The sequence below is a fragment of the Macaca mulatta genome, chromosome 4 (assembly GCF_049350105.2).
Source record: "Macaca mulatta isolate MMU2019108-1 chromosome 4, T2T-MMU8v2.0, whole genome shotgun sequence".
NCBI lineage: Eukaryota > Metazoa > Chordata > Mammalia > Primates > Cercopithecidae > Macaca > Macaca mulatta.
In genome coordinates, this window is record NC_133409.1 from 179,704,082 (window position 1) to 179,728,487 (window position 24,406).

Here is a 24,406-nt window from a genome sequence, read left to right on the forward strand (position 1 = left end):
TTACCTATTCCAGATATTTCATATAAATGGATTGTACAATATGTGATCTTTTGTGTGTGACTTCTTTCACTTAGCAGTGTTTTGCAATTTATCCATGTCACATGGATAAATACAACATGAATAAACATATATTTGTACTTCATTCCTTTTTATGGTTTTATTTCTATTAAATGAATATCCCATATATTGTGTACCCATTCAACTGATGAAAGACATTTGGGTTGTTTCCATGTTTGATTGCTGTGAATAGTGCTGTTAAGAAAATTAGTGTCGAAGTTTTTATTTAAACACCTGTTTCCCATTCTCTGGGGTATATACCTAGAAGTAGAACAGCTGGGTCATATGGTAACTCCATATTTAACATTTTGAAGAACTGCCAAACTGTTTTCCAAAGCAGCTGTGCTGTTTTACATTCCCACCCACAATGTGTGAGGGTTCCAGTTTCTCTGTATCTTTGACATTTGTTATTGTCTGTATTTTTTTATTCTCACCATCCTAATGAATGTGAAGTGGTATTTCATTGTGGTTTTGATGTTTCCTAATAGCTAATGATGGCAAGTGTCTTTCATGTGCTAATTGGTCATCTGTATATCTTTTTTAAGAAATGTTTATTCGAGTTATTTGCTTACTTTCAAATTGGGTTGTTTGGTTTATGGTTTATTTGTTAATTTATTTATTTTTATTGTATATATGTAAGGTATGCAGTGTGATGTTTTGATATGCATAATACACAGTAAAATGATTACTAGAGTCAAGCAAATTAACACATCCATTATTTCACATAGTTACATTTTTCTGTCGTAAAATACCTAAAATTTTGTCTTTTAGCAAATGTCCAGTGTACAGTACAATATTATTAACTATGATCACTATGCTGTACATCACATCTCTAGACTTAGTCATTCTACATAACTATAACTTTGCACCCTTGACCTATGTCTCTCCATTTCACACACACACACACACACACACACACACACACACACACACGGTAGCCACAGTTCTATTTTCTGTTTAAATGTAGGTGAATTTTCTGGGTTTCTTAAAAACGTTTCCTTTAGATTCAATATATAAGTGAAATCACACAGTATTTTTGTTTCTATGCCTAGCTTTTTCACTTAGAATAATGTCCTCTAGGTTCAGTTCTTTACATATTCTGGATAATAAACCCTTATCAGATACATACGTTGCAAATATTTTCTCTTATTTGTTGGTTTGTATTTTCACTCTCTCAGTAGTGTCCTTTGTCTCTTATTTGTCTTTTCACTCAATAGTGTCCTTTGAAACACAAAAGTTTTTAAATTGGGTAAAGTCAATTTATCTACTTTTTCTTTTGTTACTTGTGCCTTTGATGTTATATCTAAGAAATTATTACTTAGTTCAGGTCATGAAGTTGTACCCCCATTTGTCTTCTGAAAGTTTTATAGTTTTAGTACTTACATTTAGGTCTTTGGTGCATTTTGAGTTGATTTTTGTATATGGTGTCAGATAGGGACCCAGCATCTTTCTTTTAAACATGAATAAACCTTGTTTGTGGTTACCATTGGACATGGTGCCAATCCAAGTTGGGCCCAAGATTTTTTTGGCTTTGGCCATCAATGAAAGTTAGAAATTCAGCTCCATTGCCAAGGTCATTAAAATTCATTTGAGTTCATGTTTTTTGAGACCCTGGGCCACTACCTAAGTTTAAAAGGTCTTCATGAGGATGGTTGAAAGGAAGGAGCATTCAGTGAGCTGTTGATCATTCAGAATGAAGTATTGGTACTCACTTCTTTATCTCCCAGATAATTCTTAGGGCTAAATAATCTATTCATATATCCATCCATCCATCCATCCACCCACCTACTCATCCACTCAATTTCCATCCATCCACCCTTCTTTGCATCCACTTCTTGCCATTTGCTGAGTATCTATTGTCAACCAGGTTTCATGCTAGGCAAAAAAAAAAACCTCACAGATGAGCAAAAAAGGCATGTTCTTTCATAAGGGATATTGGTCTATAGTTTTCTTTTCTTGTGACACACTTACCTGCCTTGGATACTAGGGTAATGCTGGCCTCCTAGAAAGAGTTAGGAAGTATTCCTTCCTCTTCTATTTTTGGAAGAGTTTGAAAATCACTGGTGTTAATTCTTTTTCAAAGAATGTTTTATAGAACTCATCAGTGAAACCTTCTGGTCCTGGGTTTTTCTTTTTTAGGAGGTTTTTGGTTACTAATTCAATCTCTTTTTTTGTGACAGATTTGTTAAGGTTTTCTATTTGTTCTCAAGTCTATCTAGGGAATTTTAACAGAACCCAGTGTCTCACAAGATAATATTTAGAAAATTTAGGATACAATCCAAAATTAAACAACAATGAAGATTCAGGAAAATACGTCCAATTCTTTAGGAGAAAAAATTAATAGCTGCAAACCTGATACGATCCGGATGTTCAGATTATCAGACAAATCTTTAAAGTACCTATCATCACTACACTTTATGAGGTAAAAATGAACATAATCGAAACAAGTGGAAAGATAGAAATTCCATGCTGAGAAACACGAAGTACTAAAAAGAACTAAATGGAAAATTTCAAACTAAAAAAGTATAATATCTGCAATTAAAATTTCCTGAGTGGGCTTAAAAGCAGGAGGAAGATGACAAAAGAAAGAGTGAGTAAACTTGAAGATAGATCAATGGAAATTACATAATCTGGAAAACAGAGAAAATAGTAAAAGAATGATGAATGCATTAAGGTCTTGTGATACTTAAAGTAATAAAATATTTTACTTTACTGTAAAAATGTAGCATGTATATTTTAATACCAGAGTAACCATTAAAAAATAGGAATGGACTAGGTGCAGTGGTTAATACCTGTAATCCTTATTTTATTATTAGGTTTTTTGTTTTTTTGAGACGGAGTCTTGCACTGTTGCCCAGGCTAGACTTCAGTGGTGTGATCTAGGCTCACTGCAAGCTCCGCCTCCTGCGTTCATGCCATTCTCCTGCCTCGGCCTCCTGCGCAGCTGGGACTACAGGTGCCCGCCACCATGCCTCACTAATTCTTTTTGTATTTTTAGTAGAGACTGGGTTTCACCATGTTAGCCATGAGGGTCTCGATCTCCTGACCTTGTGATCTGCCTGCCTCGGCCTCCCAAAGTGCTAGGATTACAGGTGTGAGCCACTATGCCTGGCCTGTAATCCTTAAATTTTGAGAGGCCAAAGTGGGAGGATCACTTAAGGCCTGTAGTTTGAGACCAGCCTAGGAAACACGGTGAGACCCCATCTCTACAAAAAAATAAAAAATAATAAAAAATACAGAGATACAGGCAAAATCCAAGAAATAATGAAAATGAAATGCTGAAAAAAAGTTCAAATAACCTGAAAGAAGTCAGGATAAAGGGAACAGAACAACAACCAAAAAAACATGAAGACAAGCTAAAAAACAAATAATAAAACAGCACATTTAAATTCAAACATATCAATAATTTTATTAAATATAATCATCCAAATACACTGATTAAAAGACAGACATTAAAAGATTCAATGAATAACTGCGACCCAGCTACATGCTGCCTATGAGAAACCCACATTAAATATAATGATACAGATAGGTTAAAAGGATGTAAAAAGATATAACATGGAAACACTAATCAAAAGACAGTGGAGTGTCTATATTAATAGCAAACAAAGTAGGCTTCAGGAGAAGGAAAATTTCCAGAGATAAAGAGTGACATAACATAATGATAATAAGGTCAATCACCAAGAAGAAACAACAATCTTAGATGCATGTGCACATAAAAAGTGGGACTTCAAAATACATGAAGCAAAACCAAATAGAACTAAAGTAAGAAATTAACAAATTCACAAATACATCTGTATGCTCCAAAACTTGTCTCTGAGTAATTGATACAACAAATAGACAGATAATCAGCAAGGATGTAGAAGATCTGGACAACACTATCAGCCAACTTGATTTAATTAACATTTATAGAACACTTTATCCCAAAGCAGCAGAATACACATTTATTTCAAAAGTACCTGGATCTCAAAACAAATCATATCCTGAGATGTAAGATAAAATTTAACGATCTTAAATTTATTAAAGTCTGCTTTAATGTATGCAGAAAGCATACCAAGTCTCCTTTCTGGCCGTAATGGAATTAAACTAGAAATCAATAACAGAAAGATGTTTGGGAATCCTCAAATATTTGGAAATTTAAAAACACACTTCTGACTTTTCCTATTTGAAGATGACATAATGATTTGTGTTGAAAATTCCAAGGGATTTTCAAATCATCCTAAAACTAATAACTGAATTTTTCAAGGTCACAGCAGAATACAAGATCAACACAGAAAAATAATGTTTCTGTATACTAACAATGAACAGGTGGAAACTGAAATTAAAAACACATATTGTTTACAATTACTCTTAAAAATAATTAGGTATAAATCTAACAAAATGTGTACATAGTTGTTATATTAAAAATTATGAGTTGCTAATAAAAGAAATCAAATAAAACCTAAAATAAATGGAAGACATACCATGTTCATGGATTGAAAGACAATATAGTAAAGATGACAATTCTCCCCCAACTGATCTATAGGTTTAATGCAATTTCTATTCAAATCTCAGCAAGGGTATTTTGTAGATATAGCAAGTTATTCTCAATTTTATATAGAAATGTTCAAACCCCTGAAAAAATAAATAAGTTTAAAAAAGAAGAAAGTGGAAAAGATCATTTTAACCAATATTAAGGCTTATTATTAGTATTGTTATTGTTGTTATCTGTAGTACTTGAGGTATTGTAGCATTGGTGCAGGGACAGACACATAGATTAATGCATCAGAATAGAGATATGGAAATAGACCCACACAAATGTGACCAACTGATTTTTTACAAAAGTGTGACTCAATGAAGGAAGGATAAGCTTTCCACAAGTGGTACTAGGGCAATCAGACACCGATAGGCAATAAAAAGGAGACAAAGAGAATCTTGATCTAAACCCCATAGCTTATGAAAAGTTAACAAAGAAAGGATCACAGACTTAAATATAAAATATAAAAGTACAAAACTTTTGGAGAAATAGAAGAAAATCTTCAGAAGCTAAGGCTACCTAAAGTTCTTGGATTTGGAATAAACAGCACACTGCATAAAAGTAAAAATTGATACTCTAACCATCATCAAAATTTAAAACTTTCACTGTGCAAGAGACCTTCTTAAAAGATAAAAAGACAAGCCACACTGGGAGAAGATACTTGCAAACCATATGTCCAACAAAGGACTGTTATTTATGTAAGTATCTATATATAAATAACCATCAAAACTCAAAAGCAAAAATAAACAATTCAACCGGAAAATTGGAAAATGAACAAATGATATGAGTGGACATTTAACCAAAGAGGATATATAAATGACAAATAATCACATGAAAAGATGTTCAACATTATTAACCTTAAAAAAAATGTTTAAAACTCTCATGAAATATCACAACACTTACCAGAATTATCAGAATAGCTAAAATTAAAAAATAGTGATAACACTTAATTCTGGTGAGAATGCAGAGAAATTGAATCACTCATACATTGCTGGTGAGAATGTAAAATGATACAGCTGTTCTGAAAAGCAGCTTGGCAGTGTCTTATAAAACTGAATGTGTGCTTACCATATGCAACCCAGAAATTGCACTTGACCATTTATTTTAGAGAATTGAGAATTTGTGTTCATACCAAAACCTACATACAAATGTTTAGGTGCTTTATGTGCAACAACCAAAAATGAGGGAAAAAACGCAAATATGTTTCAATAGGTGAATGGTTAACTAACCTGACGTACCTCTATACCATGGAATACCACACAGAATTTTAAAAGAATGAACTATAGACAACATGAAACCACTTGGATGGATCTTAAGGGAATTATGCTGAGTGACAAAAAGCCAATCCCAAAAGATCACATACTATATGATTCTACTTATATAACATTCTTAAAATGATAAATTGTAGAGATTAGGAATAGCTTAGTGATTGCCAGGCATTAGAGATAGAGGGAGGGGGAGAGTTGTGTGGGTGTGATTATATAAAGGTAGAAGATAGCACAAGGGATCTTTGTGGTGATGAAACATTTCTGTATTTTGACTATGGTGGTGATTACGTGAATTTATACATGGAAAAAATTGCATAGAACTAAATACATTCACACAAATTGGTGCATGTAAAACTACTGAAATCTAAATGAGATTGGTGGATTGTATTGATACCAATTTCCTGATTGTGATATCGTACTATAGTTATGCAGGATGTTACCACTTGGAGAAACTGTGTGAAGGGTACATGAGATTTCTAGGATTATTTCTTATAACTGCATGTGAATCTACGATTATCTTAAAATAAAAAGTGTCATTTAAAAAGATAAACTTGTAAATTATCACAGATCAAAAAGAAAGTCTTGGGAAATAAAAAATAATTGAACTGAATGAAAATGAAAATACGACATATCAAAATTTGTGGGAAACAGCTAAAGCAGTGCTTAGAGGTAAATGTGTAACTTTAAATGCATGTAATAGAGGAAAAAAATAGAATGGTCTAAAATCAATAATCAAAGCTTTCACCTTAGAAAACCATAACACTCAAAGCATGCAGAAGCAAGGACATAAAAGGTAAGGACAGATATCAATGAAATGTAAAACAGCAAACTAATAGAGAGAATTAATAAAACCACAAGCTGGTTCTTTGAAAAGATCAACAAAATTCATAAACCAGACTAACGAAGAGAGAAGACACAAATTAGCAACATCAGGAATAAAAGTGAAGATATTACAGATCCTACAGATATTAAATACATAATAATGTACTACTTAAACAAATGTCAAATATTTGACAACTTAAATGAAATGAACAAATTCCTTGAAGGTACAAACTACCAAAGTTCACTCAAGAAGAAATAATCTGAAAAATACTGTATCTATTAAAGAAATTGAATTCATAGTTAAAACTTTTCCAGCAATAAAAACAAAAAATCTACAGGCTCAAACAGTTTCAATTAAAAGTCAGTTACTTGAAAATCGCAACACCATAATAAGCAGTCACTACATACACAAGGTAACCCCTTTGGAGAAAAAAATCTGTTTAACCCACTAACTAGCTGAACTATGTTACTGATTATACAAGAAAACAAAATCACTCTTTAACCTCGTTTTGAAAAGCTGCTGTCATTCCAATCTGGGATGCCAGGAATGTTCCTACTTTGGTGATGCCTTGATAATAAATCCAGGACTCCTCTTGCCTATAGTCCTTTCAGAATCCAGAGAGGACTCAGAGCTTTGGGAGGCTGAGGCAAGAGGATCACTTAAGCCCAGGTGTCTGAGACCAGCCTGGGCAACATAGTAAGAGCCCATCTCCACAAAAGTTTTTGTTTGTTTGTTTGTATTTTAATTGGCCAGTCTTGGTGATATGCACCTGTAGTCCTAGCTATTTGGGAAGCTAAGGCAGGAGGATTGCTTGAGCCCAGGAGTTCAAAGTTGCAATGAGCAGATCATATAACTTCTGTACGATTGTACAGATTGGGCCATTGCATTTCAGTCTGGGTGACAGAATGAGACCCTCTCACTTAAAAAAAGAAGAAGAAGGAGAAGGAAGAAGCCTAGAAGGGGAAGGTGAACAAGGTCCTTGGAGTTGCCAACAGGGGGGAATTTGCACTGATTTGGCAGTTGTTTCTAGTGGTCGTCATTAGTTCCCAGTGCATCTACAGGATTTGAGGAAACCAATGTGAAGGAAGCATAGCAGCAAAATATAGAGTGCAGAAATCAGAGCCGGAAAAAATCCGATGTGTATACCTCGTAACAGTGTCAGATAATTCATACAGGACTGTGTATCTAATAGCATAGTTTATTCTTTTAACAGTGTCCACAGTATATCCCAATTAATGACTGGCTGCACATGTCAAGAAAGGAGAAACCACCCTATTCTGCAAGAGTGACATCGTCTTTCCCCTGGTGTTGCCAGGGGTGCTCCCTAAACAAGCCTGTGCCTTCACATTAGTGCCCTCCCTGTCTGTGCATGACTCCACCTTGAATGTTCAACCTCCTGTGAGACACAATGGAACTGCTGAATTGGCACTGCTTGGAAATGTTCCTGTTTGCACTAATTAAAAATACACTTCAATAAAAATTAGCTTCTGAAGGCCACCCGTTAGCTATAGAAGTCTGCACCATTATTTTCCGTGGGCAATTTCTAATTAAAGGATCATTGCCTGAAAGACCTTTGTAGATGCAATCACCAGCAACAAAGGGAAGCTCAGTAAGGAGTGTGCAGCAGTACCCAGGACTTGACTGGGGAGGGCACAATGTGACCACTCTGACTAGCAAAGCCACTGAGGAACGGGGCTACTATTCATTTAGAATGGCTCTTCTCAGACCAACTATTAACTTAATTACACTGGCCGTTGTGCATTTACATTTAAACAGCATACTTATGAAAATTGTTAGGCAGGAATTCTTGCTAATTACTTGTTTTTTCCTGTTGTCATGAGGTTTCCAGTAGCCTACTCTGTTTTGACAAGGAGACCTGAGGCCATCTGAGCCCACCTTGTTTATCATTCCCACCATCCTCCAGCTCTGCTGGCCACCTGTCCTCCCTGGCATTGCCAGCCTCATGCAGCTGCCCCAGCTTTCTCCCATTTGGAATGCCACTATTTGCCACCTTCCCCACTTTCTCTTTAGTACCCTCTGGATCTTTGTCTACTGGAAACAAAAATTGTTTAAGCCCTCATCAAATGCTCCTTCCACTACGAACACCTTGCTCTGTACTGGGGGCCTGGGTTTTCTAGCCCTTCTAAGCAGTCACTGCCCTTTTTCCAGGTCTCTACACATCCTTAGGTGAGTGAGCACTCTTCTATTACTCTTCTGAAAACCATCACTCATCCCCTTTGAGGCTCATGCCATCAGCTCTGCTAAACTGTCCCCCAAATTTGCTCTACCGCCCCTTGCCTGGGCTCCAGATGGTCTCCTGTAATGCCCCGCAGGTGCCTTATCTTTAGTAGACCCCAAGATCTCTCAATCTGTGCCCAAACCCAAGCCTCCTCCCAACCTCCTCACAGAGCGTCCGCCCTTCAGCATATGCTGGTCATTCCCCCGACTGCTCACTGGTCCTTGTGACAAACTCCTGGCCAACATTTCAACCTGTGCATTGAGTCTCCTCGATAAAAGAATTCCTAATCATGTTCAAGCCTCCAGGAAGTGTAAAGATCTCACTCCTCTCTTCTCTTATTTCATAATGTACTTTTATGTAATATAACAATTATCGAATTTTTTTTTTTTTCTTTTGAGACAGAGTCTTGCTCTGTCGCCCAGGTTGGAGTGCAGTGGCATGATCTCGGCTCACTGCAAGCTCCTTCTCCCAGGTTCATGTCATTCTCCGGCCTCAGCCTCCTGAGTAGCTGAGACTACAGGCACCTGCCACCACGCCTGGCTAATTTTTTTGTATTTTTAGTAGAGACAGGGTTTCACCGTGTTAGCCAGGATAGTCTTGATCTCCTTACCTCATGATCCGCCCGCCTCAGCCTCCCAAAGTGCTGGGATTACAGGCGTGAGCCACTGCGCCCAGCCCCCCAATTACTGAAAATTTTTAAAAGTAATGTGGTTTCTCCCAATTGACTTAGAACATACTAAACGCATTCCTTTTCTCTTGTCCTTCTTTTTCTCCTCCTCTCCTCTTCTTCCTCCTCCTCTCCTCCTCTTCCTCCTTCTCCTCCTCCTTCTTCTTCCAGCATTTTACTTTTTTATGTTCTTGTATCTAGTTCCATATCTGGCTATTAATTCCTGCAAATGAAGAACTGAATAGGATGCAACATGTCGGAATAATCAGCCTTCATTTGACAGATGAGAACATTGAAACTGAGGCCCAGGGAGGTGATATGATTTGTGAGAGTCACACAGCTCGTGTCAAGCAAGGACTGGACTCTAGATCTAAATCCCAGCCCAGGGATTCTTCATAGTATGTAACACTGCCTTTCTATACCTAGGTGCACTTCAGGTTTTAAATTGATAACTTGAATCATTAAATCATGTATATTAATGTACATAAAGACACATCTACTCTGTTAAAAGATACTGGAAGACTTCTAAGAATAATGAGAATATGCCTGTAATTTTTAAACACCCTCTCAGAAACCTATAAAAAGGAATTATAAGAATGACAACGACACTGAAAGGAAGGAAACCTTCTGTCATTTTTACCAACTTGAAAAACTATCAGCCAGAGGGAACACAGTTTAAATTTAACTATATAACAACCTTATTCACTGACACACAATGATGCAATGTGTTCAGTGAATCAGCTTTTGGCAGGTGTGTAGGGAGCCACTGGAACACCCCAAAGCTTCTCAAGCAAGGTAGCTGGTTGCCCTCCTTGATTCTAGAACATTCTCCCAGTTAGTAGCCTCACTGGAATGGGGGTTTGAGTGTGTTCCATCAGGATGTGCTAGAAAAGGAAAGACACACAAACCCATACAAGATGCTATTGGAGTCCTACCAGCCTAGACTGTAATTTACGAATATAATCAAGCAAAGGTAACTTATTGGACTCTTGAGGAGAATGAGCAAAAAGAAAGGAAATTAAACCAGGCAATTGGCATGAAGGACTTTCAATTAAAAAGATTTACTGTAGGAAACAGAAGATATCTTTTATAAATTCTGACTGGTATTCACAGTGACATCTAAAAGAATAAAACCACAACAAAAGACTCCTAGAGCCCACTAGGGATACAGAAAATAGTTGTAGAGGTGAGAAAAATCATTGAAGAAATATAACATTAAATCAAGGAACTGAACGCTAAAAAGAACACTGTTGTTTTATATAGTTCCATATCTGGCTATTAATCCCTGCAAATGAAGAATGGTGGTTCACGTCTGTAATCCCAGCACTTTGGGAGTCCGAAGTGGGCGGATCACCTGAGGTTGGGAGTTCAAGACCAGCCTGACCAACATGGAGAAACCCCGTCTCTACTAAAAATACAAAATTAGCCGGGCATAAATTAGCCGGGCGTTGTGGCGCATGCCTGTAGTCCTAGCTACTCGGGAGGCTGAGGCAGAAGAATGTCTTAAACCCAGGAGGCAGAGGTTGCGGTGGGCTGAGATTGCACCATTGCACTCCAGCCTGGGCAACGAGAGCAAAACTCCGTATAAAAAAAAAAAAAAAAAGGAAAGAGAGTTTTGGAATTGGTACATCAACTGAAGAAAGTCTCACCAGACATGATACAATGGCAAAAGGAGATAGAAATTGTAAAGCAAAGAAAGCTAGAGAACTAAGAAGGTAAATCGTAAATGTATGCGGCTGCATAAATTAAAAATATACACAATGACCACCAATTAATAAGAAATAACAGATGCTTGACAGTAGAAACTCTTATTGCCTTCTGAGTTTCTTGAACCCAACCCAAGACATTTCGCCACATTCTCATGAGCCAGTGGAGATAATCCCAATATCTCCAATACTTTTCCCTCAAACACTTGAGCATTCAATCCTAAAGAGCCTGTATTGGGACACCACTGGTCCAGAACAGTTAGCTCTGTGCCAAGTCCAGTCATTCCTTCTACATGAAATGAAGAGAAAATCAGCCTTGCGTGAAACCCAGGCTACAAGACCAACCTGCCTTCAGAGCCAGTGACCCAGAGGGAGACATAAGTGTCTCCCAAGAACAAACAGTGACTTTCATCATAGATTGCTCTCAATCCAGATTAACAAATATATACTCTAGTGAGCAAAAAACCACAACATCTTAATCTGAAACAATTGCATTTAGGTTAATTCAAGCCTTTCCCTAATGAGTAGATACTTTTCTTACCTGATTTTAAAAGGGCTCTTTAGAATAAAGAGTAGTATTTGACCAAAAATGATTTTTTTTCCTCCACCTTTGATGGTTAATTTTAGGTGTCAATTTGTCTGGGCCACAGGGTGCCCGGATGTGTGGTTAAACATTATTCTGGGTGTGTCTGTGAGGGTGTTTCCAGAAGAGATTAGCCTTGAACTGGTGGACTGCATAAAGCAGATCGCCCTCCCCTCCCCAAGATGGGCGGGTCTCGTCTAAGTCACTGAGAGCCTCAGTAGAGCAAAAAGCAGAGGAAGAAGGCACTTTCTCTCTGTCTCGCTGCTTGAGCTGGCACATTGATCTTTTCCTACCTTGGTGCTCCTAGTTCTCAGGCTTTCAGACCCAGACTGGAATCTGCACCATCAGCTCTCCAGTTCTCAGGCTTCCAGCTAAACCCCCAGCTTTCCTGGGTCCCCAGCATGCAGACTGCAAATCATGGGACTCCTCAGCCTCCGTAATTGGTTGAGCCAATATTTTATAATAAATCACATATATATAATATATGATTATATGTATTTACATAATATATACAAATAACAAATATGTATATATACTATATATATACACACACATACACACACACACATTATATACTATTGATTTCATTTTCCTTGAGAATCCTGACTTATACACCACCCTAAGATACTGAAACTGCTTGCAACCTCCAAATTCTCATTGCATGCAATATTGAAAATTAATGAGGTTTAAACTATTTTTTTTTTGAAACAGAATCTCACTCTGTTGCCCAGGCTGGAATACAGTGACACGATCATAGCTCACTGCAGCCCTGAACCCCTGGGCTCAAGCGACCTCAGCCTCCAGAGTAGCTGTAATGACAGTCACGAACCACAACACCAGCCTGATTTTTAGAAAAATTTTTAGTAGAGATGGGGTCTCACTATGTTTCCAGCCTGGTCTCTAACTACTGACCCCAAGCCATCCTCCTGCCTCAGCCTCCCAAGTAGCTAGGACTACAGGTGTGAGCCATCATGCCCAGCCCCCAAGGCTATTTTTTAAGGAAAGGATGGTAGAGGGAGAAATATGAATTAAATTCTAGATCATTTAGTAAAACCCCAGTGATAAGGAGAAGAAAAGGGAAGTAAGTGCATGTTAAAATTCTTGGCTTACATGAGGGCTGGTGATTATGAATAATGTTTACTTCTTAACTTTGATAGAATCATGTAGAATGAAATACATTTGTTATAAAGGTGACCACTGTTAGAATAACACTTAGATGTAATATTTCATATTGCTAGGGGAAGAAAAAAGGACAAAAAATGATCAAAGAAGGAAGAGGCAGGAAAGGTGAAAGAAGGAAGCAATAAGAAATCATCGTGAATAGAAAACATAGAATGAGAAGGCAGGAGAAAGATTGGATGTAGCATTAATCACAATAAGTAATAATGTACATGGAACAAGTTATTCCCCTTGCTATGTCTTATATTTGAAAATAAAAGAATAAACAACATAAAAAAGCAAAAATTAACTAAATGCTATTTTAAGGTACATACCTAAAATAAAATGATAAAGAGGAAAAGGTAGAAAATAAAGAACTGGGCAAGGATATATCAGGAAAATGCTAACAATGACAAATGGCAAAAATACCAACATCACGCAAAGCACATTTTATGGTCAAAAACATCAAATAAGGCTGAGGAATTTTATTGATAAAAGATAGTATCTCTAAAGAAATTGTGGCAGCCATATACACTTACACACCAAATCACATTGCAGAGACCTACTTCTATTTAAAGAAAAAATAATTTAGGAATTCAAGGTTATTTTGGTAAAATCACAATGAGGTTTAAAATACTTATATCTAAATTTAATAATTTCATTAGATAAAGAGTTAATATGATTACAGCATTTGAATTGCTTACACAATAAGCTTTATTTGTAGACATACTATTTCTGTACCAAACAGAAACTCTTTTTTAAATGTTCATGGATCATTTATAGAAATTGTTCATAGACTGTGCCATAAAGAAAGTCTTGACAAACTCAGAGGCAGAGATAGATAGATAGCAATTGAACATATCAGGCCGGGCACGGCGGCTCACGCCTGTAATCCCAGCACTTTGGGAGGCCGAGGCGGGCGGATCACGAGGTCAGGAGATCGAGACCAGCCTGGCTAACACGTTGAAACCCCGTCTCTAGTAAAAATACAAAAAATTAGCCGGGCGTGGTGGCGGCGCCTGTAGTCCCAGCTACTCGGGAGGCTGAGGCAGGAGAATGGCAGGAACCCGGGAGGCGGAGCTTGCAGTGAGCCGAGATCGTGCCACTGCACTCCAGCCTGGGCGACAGAGCGAGACTCCGTCCCCTCCCCCACCAAAAAAAATGAACATACCACATTCTGGCAACAAAGTATAGCCCTCCACATCTAACCTAGAAATTTAAAAGCATTTATAATTAACTCTCAAATTAAAGATTAAATAATTATACTAACAGATTAATTAATTAGAAGATAACATCAAAAAGAACTCTACATTTCAAAGTCTATGGAATGTGGCCAAAACTCTTATTAAAAAAATGCAAAAATTGTCAAAAATACTTGAAAAAGCAGCCTCCTTTACTGTTCAAAGCATAGATTCTGATTCTGGAGTCAGGTTATGCAAGCTCAAATCCCAGCTTTCCTGCTTACTTAATTTGTGTGATCTTGGAATAATTATCTAACCTCAAGGTGCTCCATTTCCTCATATATAAAACGGGAAGAATAATATCTATCTTTAGGGTGTTGTGAAAATTAAATAAGGAAATTCATGTGGTCTCCTTTCATAAGTGGTCTCTGAGGAGGAAGAGAGAGAAAGGGGAGTGGGGAGAGAGACATAGAAAGAAGAAAAGATAAATAGCTAGATATCTAGATAATAGATGATAGGCAGAAGATAGACGATGACAGAGGTAGATATACATGGTAGAGAGATACAACATAGACAGATAGACATACAGGATAGATAGATATAAAAAGGTGCATGATTGATAGATGATAGATAGATAGATAGATAGATAGATAGATAGATAGATAGAGATGGAAGGATGGATAGACAGATGGATAGATAGATAGATACAGATGGAAGGAAGGATGGATACACAGACAGATAGACAGATGGATAGATGGATGGATAGATAGATAGATAGATAGATAGATAGATAGATAGATACAGATGGAAGGATGGATAGACAGATAGATGGATAGATACAGATGGAAGGAAGGATGGATAGACAGACAGATGGATAGATAGATGGATGGATAGATAGATAGGTAGATAAGCAGAAAAGAGAGAAAGGGAGAGAGATGGAGACAGGGAGAGAGAGGGAGAGATTGATCGATTGAGAGATTTCAATTGAGATTTCATAAGTGTCTCTGAGGAGAAAGATTGAGAGATTTCAACACTGTGAGGTGCTGAATCATGTTCTCCTCCAAAATTCCTTTGTTGATGTTTCATCCTCCGGTACCTCAGAGAGTGACTGTATTTGGAGATAGGACTTTCAAGGCGTTAGATTAAGTGAGACCACGGGGATGGACTGTAATCCAACATGACTGGTGTCCTTGTAAGAAGAGGAGATGAGGACACAGACATGCACAGAGGGGCGATGAAGGGAGAAAAAGCCATCTGCAAGCCAAGGAGAGGGGCCTCAGAAGAAATCAACCCCCCTGACACCAGGGGGGTGATCTTGGACTTCCAGCCTTCAGAACTGTGAGACAGTAAATGTGCTGTTGAAGCTGCCCAGTCTGTGTATTTGTTACACAGCCCGAGCACACTCTAATACAGACAGTGCCAGCAAACCTGCCCTCCACACCTGGCGTGGACACCGTCAGAAGATGGAGTTCCATTGTCCCTGCAAGTCTTGGTTGCCGGGTTTTGCGTGGTATGAAACGCTCACTGAGCCAAGTGTGGGTCTAATGTTAAAGACGTGCATTTCATACAGCACCGCCCCTGAAGCAGACAACCCTCTCCCCGCAGCACTGAAGTGGAAAAAGAGATTAAATCCAACGATGGAGGAAAAATGGGCTCTGCCGACCTGAGTCCAGCATTCCATCCACTGCGCTCTATGGTCAGTTTGAGGGATTTTTCAACTGCAATTTAGTCTACACATAATTTCGACCCCATGGGCTACTTTAGAGCTTCATCTTTACCTCAGCTGTCACTCCACGGGATGGTGTGGGTGGCATCAAGGTTGGTGGTGACAGAGAAATACACAGCTAGATCCCCAGAAACACATACACACACGCTGTGTGTTCGGCACGTGGGGTGGGGGCTCCACCCTCCTCCCTTGGTGATTCCTCTTGGAAGAAGTTTGGATCCCACAGCAAAAGAGGCAACAAAAAATCACCATCAATAGCTGAGCAAAAGGAGAGTTGCCCCCTCTTGCCAGTGCTGGGCTTTCAGTAGAATCTGCCAAGGGGAGTCTACACAGCTAGGGTCCACCTCACTGCTTTATAAACCAGGGTGCCCCAGGTCGGCTGCAAGTTGTTGACCTGTGTCCAGGGATTCCTGACTGCTGAGGCTCAGGAGGTGGACGTACATGTTCAGGAAGAACATGGCCCAGGGGAAAATGCTGAGGCACATTCTACACAGTGCCTCAGAAGGTCCCCAGGGGGAAGGAGCTCTCTATGCCCTCAGTGGGGATCAGCTTGGTAACTTCCCTCTCTCACACTCCCGTTCCCTGGAATTGTTTCCCAAAGCCACCTGCACACAGCTCTGCTGCAGGCTCTCTAGGACCTCCACCCACCGGAGGACAGATGAACCAGTACCACAGGCTTGGAGCCCAGTGTGGTGACACGCAGGAAAATGTAAGGATCCAGAGCCCTTGACTCTATGGTTCCTCCTCTAGAAATGTATTCTGCAGAAATGTGCATGAGAACAAAAAGATAAACCCTTCCATCCATTAGGGTGAATCCATTTACTTTATTTGTTTATTCACTTCTGTTCATCTGTTTGTATGTTCTGTTCCAGGCACATGGGGACAAAGGCAGGTAAAGCTACTACTCTCTGCATTTGGGGAGTTAGGCAGGAAGCAACACATGAATGCATCAGCGTATCCTCACCATCATTGTTCTCAGTAGGAAAAAAAAAAAGAAAAACTAGAAACATCGAAAATTAAAGGAAAGGGGTTAAATAAATTATATTGTGTCCATGCAAAGGATTAGTATGAAGCCGTTAAAAAGAAGCAGGTCTACAAGCACCTATATGGAAAGATGGGAAAGACTTATTCAGTGAACAAAGCAAGTTGCAGAACTCTACGTCTAGAGTAAGTCTTTTATTTTAAAGTGTTATGTATTTACACACATACATTCACACACACACCTACCAGGATTGTATCTCAAATATTCTTAATGAGTTTTTCACTTTTGCCTAAGTACAGAAGCCATTAGCATCCCATCCCTAGACAAGATTTGGGTTTGTTGCAGAAAGAACACAAAGAGAAAAGATAGGAATGGCTACGAATGCAAGCAGGGCATAGGCACATATCTGCCTCTCTCTGATCTAACCCTTGTCAAACAAATAGTCATGCAGAATAAGCCTAATTAGTAAGATCATTTATAAGCTGGGTTATTGTCTTGAAAGAGAATACTTCAGAGGTTTTTATCCCCCTGAGGGCTCTCTTGTGTTGGAGAGAAAAGGCGTCTTTCCCTTAGTCCCTCTGTCACTAAACCAGCAGGCTTGCCGTTAGCAAAGGGTGGTTTGAGGTAGGAGATGGGAGAGGAGGAGAGGAAAGGAAGAGAGAAGCGCCTCTGGGTCAGAAGGTCAGGTCTTATTTTTCTCCCTCCTTGGCTTGAGCCCAGAGAGGAAGAAGCAGGTTCACTAAATGAAAGTGACACTTTTATAGCAGGCTTTTTCCTCTGCTGCCTCTCCAGGACTTTGAGAAGTGCTCACTTCCGGCTGGGCACAGTGGCTCACGCCTGTAATCCTGGCAGTTTGGGAGGCCGAGGCAGGTGGATCACCTGAGGTTAGGAGTTCAGGACCAGCCTGGCCAACATGATGAAACCCCGTCTCTATTAAAAAAAAAAAAAAAATTAGCCAGGCGTGGTGGCAGGTGCCTGTAATCCCAGCTACTCATGAAGCTGAGGCAGGAGAATCGCTTGAACCTGGGAAGCAGAGGTTGTAGTGAGCTGAGATCGTGCCATTGAACTCCAGCCTGGGCGACAGAGCAGGACTCCGTCTCAAAAAAGAAAAAAGAAGTGTTCACTCCCCAGCTGCTGCCGCCAGCCTCAGGAGTGGCCACGTCAACTCGGGAGCACAGCCACACAGGCAAGGGCAGCCCTGGGTTGACCTCAGCGTCCTGCGGCATCCACACTGGGTAGACGTGCACCGGCCGGCCACAGGCCTACCATGGTGTGGTGCGGGGATCCCAGGCGAGGGGCCCGGGTGGCGGACAAGACAGGGAGAGGCTCAGGGGTCTGCAGACGGTGGTGCTGAGGTGAGCTCTCCTCTGCCAGGCGAAGCCTTTCCCAGGCTCTGCACAAGCCAGGGAAGGACCATTCTGTGAGTGACAGTCCAGGCGCCTGCTGCAGATGCCAGAGGGAAGTGGCCAGCAGGCACACGGGGACACAGCCTGGGAGTGCCAGGCCTTCTGTCCTCCTAGAGGTCATTAACTGCCCCTGCTTTTCCACCCAGCCAGCAGGAATGGGGAGGGGAAGGCAATTCATAAGTCTGGGCATGTTTTGCCTTAAGAAAGTGAGAATTACCTGAAGAAATTGTTTACATTTTCAGATCAAAATTTGAGCCACATCAGACATTAACTTAAATAATTTTTTAATTAAAAATATAGTATCATTAAAAATGTTTCCCAGCCCGGTGCGGTGGCTCACGCCTGTAATCCCAGCACTTTGGGAAGCTCAGGTGGGAGGATCACGAGGTCAGGAGATCGAGACCATCCTGGCTAACGCGGTGAAACTCCGTCTCTACTAAAAATACAAAATATTAGCCGGGCGTGGTGGCAGACGCCTGTAGTCCCAGCTACTCGGGAAGCTGAGGCAGGAGAATGGCGTGAACCCGGGAGGCGGAGCTTGCCCTGAGCCAAGATCACTGCCACTGCACTCCAGCCTGGGAGACGGAGCCAGACTCCATCTCAAAGAAAAAAAAGTTTCCCCTGCTAAGCAGTGGGTAGGGCTCAGTAGGACGACCAAATTAGATGTCGATAGATCAAATAATCTACATTTTTTTCTGCACTTCTGAGTTGTAGTTTGAGTAAAAAGTCTAATAAGATTCCCAAAGCTTTACTTCTGGGAAGAGGGACTGGGCACAGGGGAATGAGGCCCATGGCACATCGGGCAGGGATATTTTCCCTTCTGTTTTGTAAACCTTGTGCTTTTAAAACGTGGTTTTCAAATCAGGGAATGGAGAGGTATAAAAAGAAGCTCCTGGCAAACACTTGGAAAGGCAATTTCTCTCTTTCCTGAAATCCCGAGTCCTTCGAGTTTTCCCTCTTTCTGTGCCCTTTAATTCCAACTCACATTCAGTTTCTAGTTTTTCTCTCAATGGCTGTCCAATGGTCGCAAGAGACTTTTGTTTTTCTTTCTTTCCCTAAGACCTATCAACTATCCTGAATTGTCAGGTAATGGCTATGGAAAGCAATGAGACAGTATTACCGCACATTTCATCCTCCCAGTAGTTCACTCCTGGCAAATTCACTCAGGGAGAAGCATTATTTAAAATATATTTGGGTAGGGGATAGAAATAAATGAACAGACCACTCCAGGATTCCTGCCTGTCTCCCCTCCCCATTCCCATCAGCAGGCCTTGTTATTGGGCTTGACATCAGCAGATCTTCCTTTCAATTCGGACCCACTCCAGGCTTTGAGATCCCCAGGGATCACGCAGAATGAAAGTGAGCTCGCCTCACCCACCTCTCCAGGGAAACAGAGATCCTGAGGACTGTGATATTCCGGCTTCCTCCAAGGGAGGAGGTGGGAGAAAAATCAACGAGCGGGAAATGAAAAGGAAGAGAAGGAAGCAAACTCCCGGAAGAAGTTTGCATCCAACAGCAAAAGAGGCAACAAAGAATCACCATCAATAACTGAGCAAAAGCAGATCCAGTTCCTTCTGCGTCCCAAGCATCATGCTAGGTAGGTGCTCTCACAAAACACAGCTCAATTTTTTAAGGTGGATTTAGTTTTACTCTTTTAAACAGCTTTATCGAGGTAGAAAGCCCACCCACAGGGAGCATATTTCTATCCTTGCTTTTCAAATAAAACCGTGAGGTCCGGAGAAGTTGAGCAACTTCCCGCCATTGCAAAGCTTTTACACAACGGGGCAGAGATTTGGTGCAGAACTGTAAAGTCTCTGAACTCCCCTCACCTCACTCACAACACTGCTTCCGTCACAACAAAGAACGAAGAAAAAGAGCAGTCCTGGGTTGAACCCGTATTGCTCCTGTGGAATAAACCATGACTAGGAATGCAAGCGGGGCTTAGGCACATATCTGCCTCTCTCTGATCTAACCCTTGTCAAACCATGTGATTTCCTTTCCACACCAGAGTGGAGATCTCTTCTCTGCCCTATGGCTGCACACCTGCAGCCTTTGTCCATAATTCGTACACTTTACTTCCTGAAAATACTGGCCTGAAATAGCAAAGATCCGGTGGTGCTCCATCTGGGCTCTGTGTCCACGGAAATGTCGGTTTCCTGGCTGACTTCACCCTGTCCCTGTAGCCCTTGTCCGTCATTCCAGTTGGGGGCCATGCCCTGCTTTGGAGTGGTGTGTGTCCCTGTTGGCACGGCTTCCTGAGAGCTGTCATTGAACCTGGGAATCAGAAGTAAACCCAGAGGAAAAGCATCCGCTCCTAAGAGCAGAGGTTCTGATATTTCTTCAGGTTATACCACAAGCAAATGCATGCACAGAGGGCAGAGTGCAGGCGGAGTGGCCAGCCACAACCACTAGAGCACAGTGGCGAGGCTGGCACACCCCCACGCACCCTCCCTGCTCACCGCAGACCCTTTGCGAATACATCTCTCCAGGAAAAAGGGAAACAAATGCCCTGCTAGGACTTCACCTTTGCTTCCACGTGGATGTGGGTTATAAGCAAACGAGCGTGCCTCCCTGAACCCAAGCCTCCTCATCCCACCCATGCTGCACCGTCAGAGCTGCCCCTGGGGCTTGGCGCCCTTAACACACCCTCAGGTAGGATCCTGAAGGTCATCCAAAACATGGGATTTTCAATGCTTGTTCAACCCCACAGACACCTCTCTAGGACCATGTCACCAGCTAGCCATTTCAGACGGGGTCTGGGGACAACTCCACCTCTGAGTGTCTCATTGACTTTCTCATCCACTTGGCACTTTGAGTGCTTTCTTCATGTGATGTCGATGTATTGATCTCCTGTTGTATGCCAGAGCGCTCTTTAACGTGTCCTCCTCTGCACTCCTCTAGACGTTGTCCCAAAGCCAAGGGTTAGCCACTGGGGAGACGGGAAATCCATCTATGTCCTCGGAGAGGCCAGACTTGTGCACCAATAGCTTGGACACAAGTCTGTAGTAAGAATGAGGAACACGTGTCCCTTCCTGCTTTTGAGATAAGGTCTGAAGAGAAGTGAAGACCAAGGCCTGAGGTAAGAAAGGGTCTAGTCCACCTGTGCTTGTCTAGTCCACACAGAGCCACGCTCTCCTGACACAAAAAGCAGTGTAGGGAAGCTGGCGCGGGGCCCTAGGTTCCACAGCACAGCCCCCTTCTGAAGCACCTGCTGGACATGCCTCAGCCCCTGTCCATGGTGACAGCCAGAGCTCAGGAGCCCCAGTTTTTGATAACAGTTGTAAAAGTCCTACATTGAAAATATGAAAACGTCATTAAGGTAACCTATCAGCTCAAAGGCATGATCTTATTTTAGAACTATTGTCTGCATTAGGTGTTGCTATCTTTTTTTTTTTTTTAATTTTACTTTAAGTTCTGGGATACGTGCGCAGAACAAGCTACATAGGTTGTTACATAGGTATACACGGGCCATGGTGGTTTGCTGCACCTATCAACCCATCATGTAGGTTTTAAGCCCCGCAGGCATTAGGTGTTTGTCCTAATGCTCTCCCTCTCCTTGTCCCCACCCCGTGAGAGGCCCCCATGTGTAATGTTCCCCTCCTTATGTCTTAACAAACTCCCTGATCCTGGGATAACTCCTCATTCAGAGAAGCGGGAAATCATAATAATAGCTAACCTCGTGGACTCTGCCATGTGCCAGGCCCTCAGGTCTCAGCACCCGCCAGCTCATTAAATACTCAGACAACTTTCCAAGCTGGAAACTACCACTATTCCCATGTTAGAGAGGAGAAACCTGAGGCACAGAGAGGCTTATTAACTTGCCTTAAGGTCCCACAGCTAGCAGGTGGCAGAGCTTGACCCAGATGGTCGAGCGCCGGCATGTATGTGCCTCCATGAAAAATAGATATTTAATCTCCAGCTTTGGGTCCCTAGTAAGATCTTCAGTTGTGCCTCAATGAACCAGTGAGATTAGATTAACAGTAGAGTGAGAGGATATAAGGGCAAGTTTCACTCATTGGAACCTAAGAATTCAAACTAGAATCTCTTTTCCCTAACGTCACTTCCAAACTTAAACGGGGCCAGCTTTCTCTTGACATGACAACATGGGTCTTTTATTCTGATTAGTAAATTGCAATCTCTTAGTGTCATACCACTTGAAATATGGGTTCTTCTTCCCACCCTGAGAGGTACAACATGGCCGCTGGTTATGTCAACTTTGCTGGGTCTTTTGTGGCTCTTTAGAAGGCTGGACAGTTTCTGGGGACTGTGGTGGTGAGCATATGTTTGTGGACATTCTAGACTAAAGCAAAGAGGAGAAACTGTTTGTAATACTTCAATTACCCCTCCAAGTCTTTTCTTATTGTCTATTTTTCAATCAATTTTATCTGAGAGAAAGGGTGGTGGAGGTGATAAGCATATAGCATGATTATCCCAGATCAGAAACTGTCTGATAACAGAGCCAGGCCACACACTTTCCACGGGTGCCTCATTCCGAGGGGGCTCCCACAGAGCTGCTGAGCATGTCCTCTCAGGGTACCACAAATGCAGAACGGCCCCACATCGTAGCCGGATCCTCCAGATCCAGCGGATGCATCTTCCCCATGCATTGGCAAAGGGCCAACAGAGTGGGAGAACTGAGCTTCAAAGCTCGAGTCTCCACACTAGAAACAGCAGCTTGGGTTTTCTTCCAGGATTAGAATAATCATAAAAGAAATTGTTCGCCCTGAGAGCCTCATTCATTCCTATGAAATCAAAGCTGAAAAAATCCCTTCTCTGCCCTTAGGACTTGGTCAGAATGAACGTTGCTGTCATAATTTCTGAATGACTGGTAAGATTCGATAAGATGATGAACGATGAGCAAAGGGAGCTTACCTCTCCCAGCTCTGCCCAGAGGGACTGAATCACAGCGCTGCAATAAAAACCCCAGTGGCCTAAAGATCTGCACTTTAGCAGGAAGCATACAGCACATTTACACACCTCCAAAATCCAATTGCCTCTGTAAGTCCTTGCTGCAAAGAGAAAGAGTTAGAGCTGGTTCTAGGAAGCCCTAACTGCTTTTAAGTAAAACAAAATGAAGACTACATGGTTTGGGTAAATATGTGCTGTCTGCTGATAAAACTGGGATCTGACATGACCGAAGGGAGTAAGCCCATAATGATTATGGAAGACAGGAAAAACACGGTGCTACTAGATTTATCTTCTGTGACTTTGCCAAACTTCATCCCTCAGAATACTTAAAATAAAATAAATTAACTCATGAAACCTCTAAAGCTTTGCCTGCTTTGAAGCTAGGGTTATGTTCAAATCTTGTCATCTGACAGCAAGAATTGATTTCCCATGCTTCAGATTCATAATCTTTCTCAACCAAATTCCCCTTGAAGGCAGAAGTGCTCACTTTCCCGGCTGCATCAGGGCTGATGGCTCTCAGCTGAACCCTCTCCCAGACATGCCCTCTGGTGAAGACAATGACCTGAAACCATGACCCTTCCCAGATGGCCACACCCAATGACTGGACACAGAAGAGCCCAGGGCCTTTCTTCCAAGTATGACAAGGACCATCCCAGCTGTAGAGTTCCCAGTGGAAACTAATCATTTTGTTGCAAAGATAGACAGCTCAGTTTTTGCCTAGTCAGTGTCTAGCCCTCATCCTACCTGTGTAGTAGGCATGGATCCTGAAAGCTGTCCCCATTAAGCTGCCTACATGCAAGTCTCCTTTTCAGAGTCTGTTCCTTGGGGAGCCACAGTGATCAAATCTAAGAGACTCACTGACATCACGAAGTGAGTAAGTATAGATGGAAAAACAAAGGATCCAAGGACAGAACGTGGGGTGCCCCAATATTTAGAGGTCCAGGAAATGAGAAGAAAGTAGGCAAGGGACCAGAGAAGGCACAAGCAGAGGGCAAGGGGGACAGCCAGGGTGTGGAGTGTCCAGGGAGGCATGGGAGGGTTTACGGAGGAGGATGATTCACTGTGTCAGATGCTACTGCTCAGGAAGATGAGGATTGGAAATTGACCTTGGTATGAGCACTTCAGAGGTCACTGTTGACAAGAACAACAATGATGATAACTGTCATTGGAATAGCACGTCACAGTT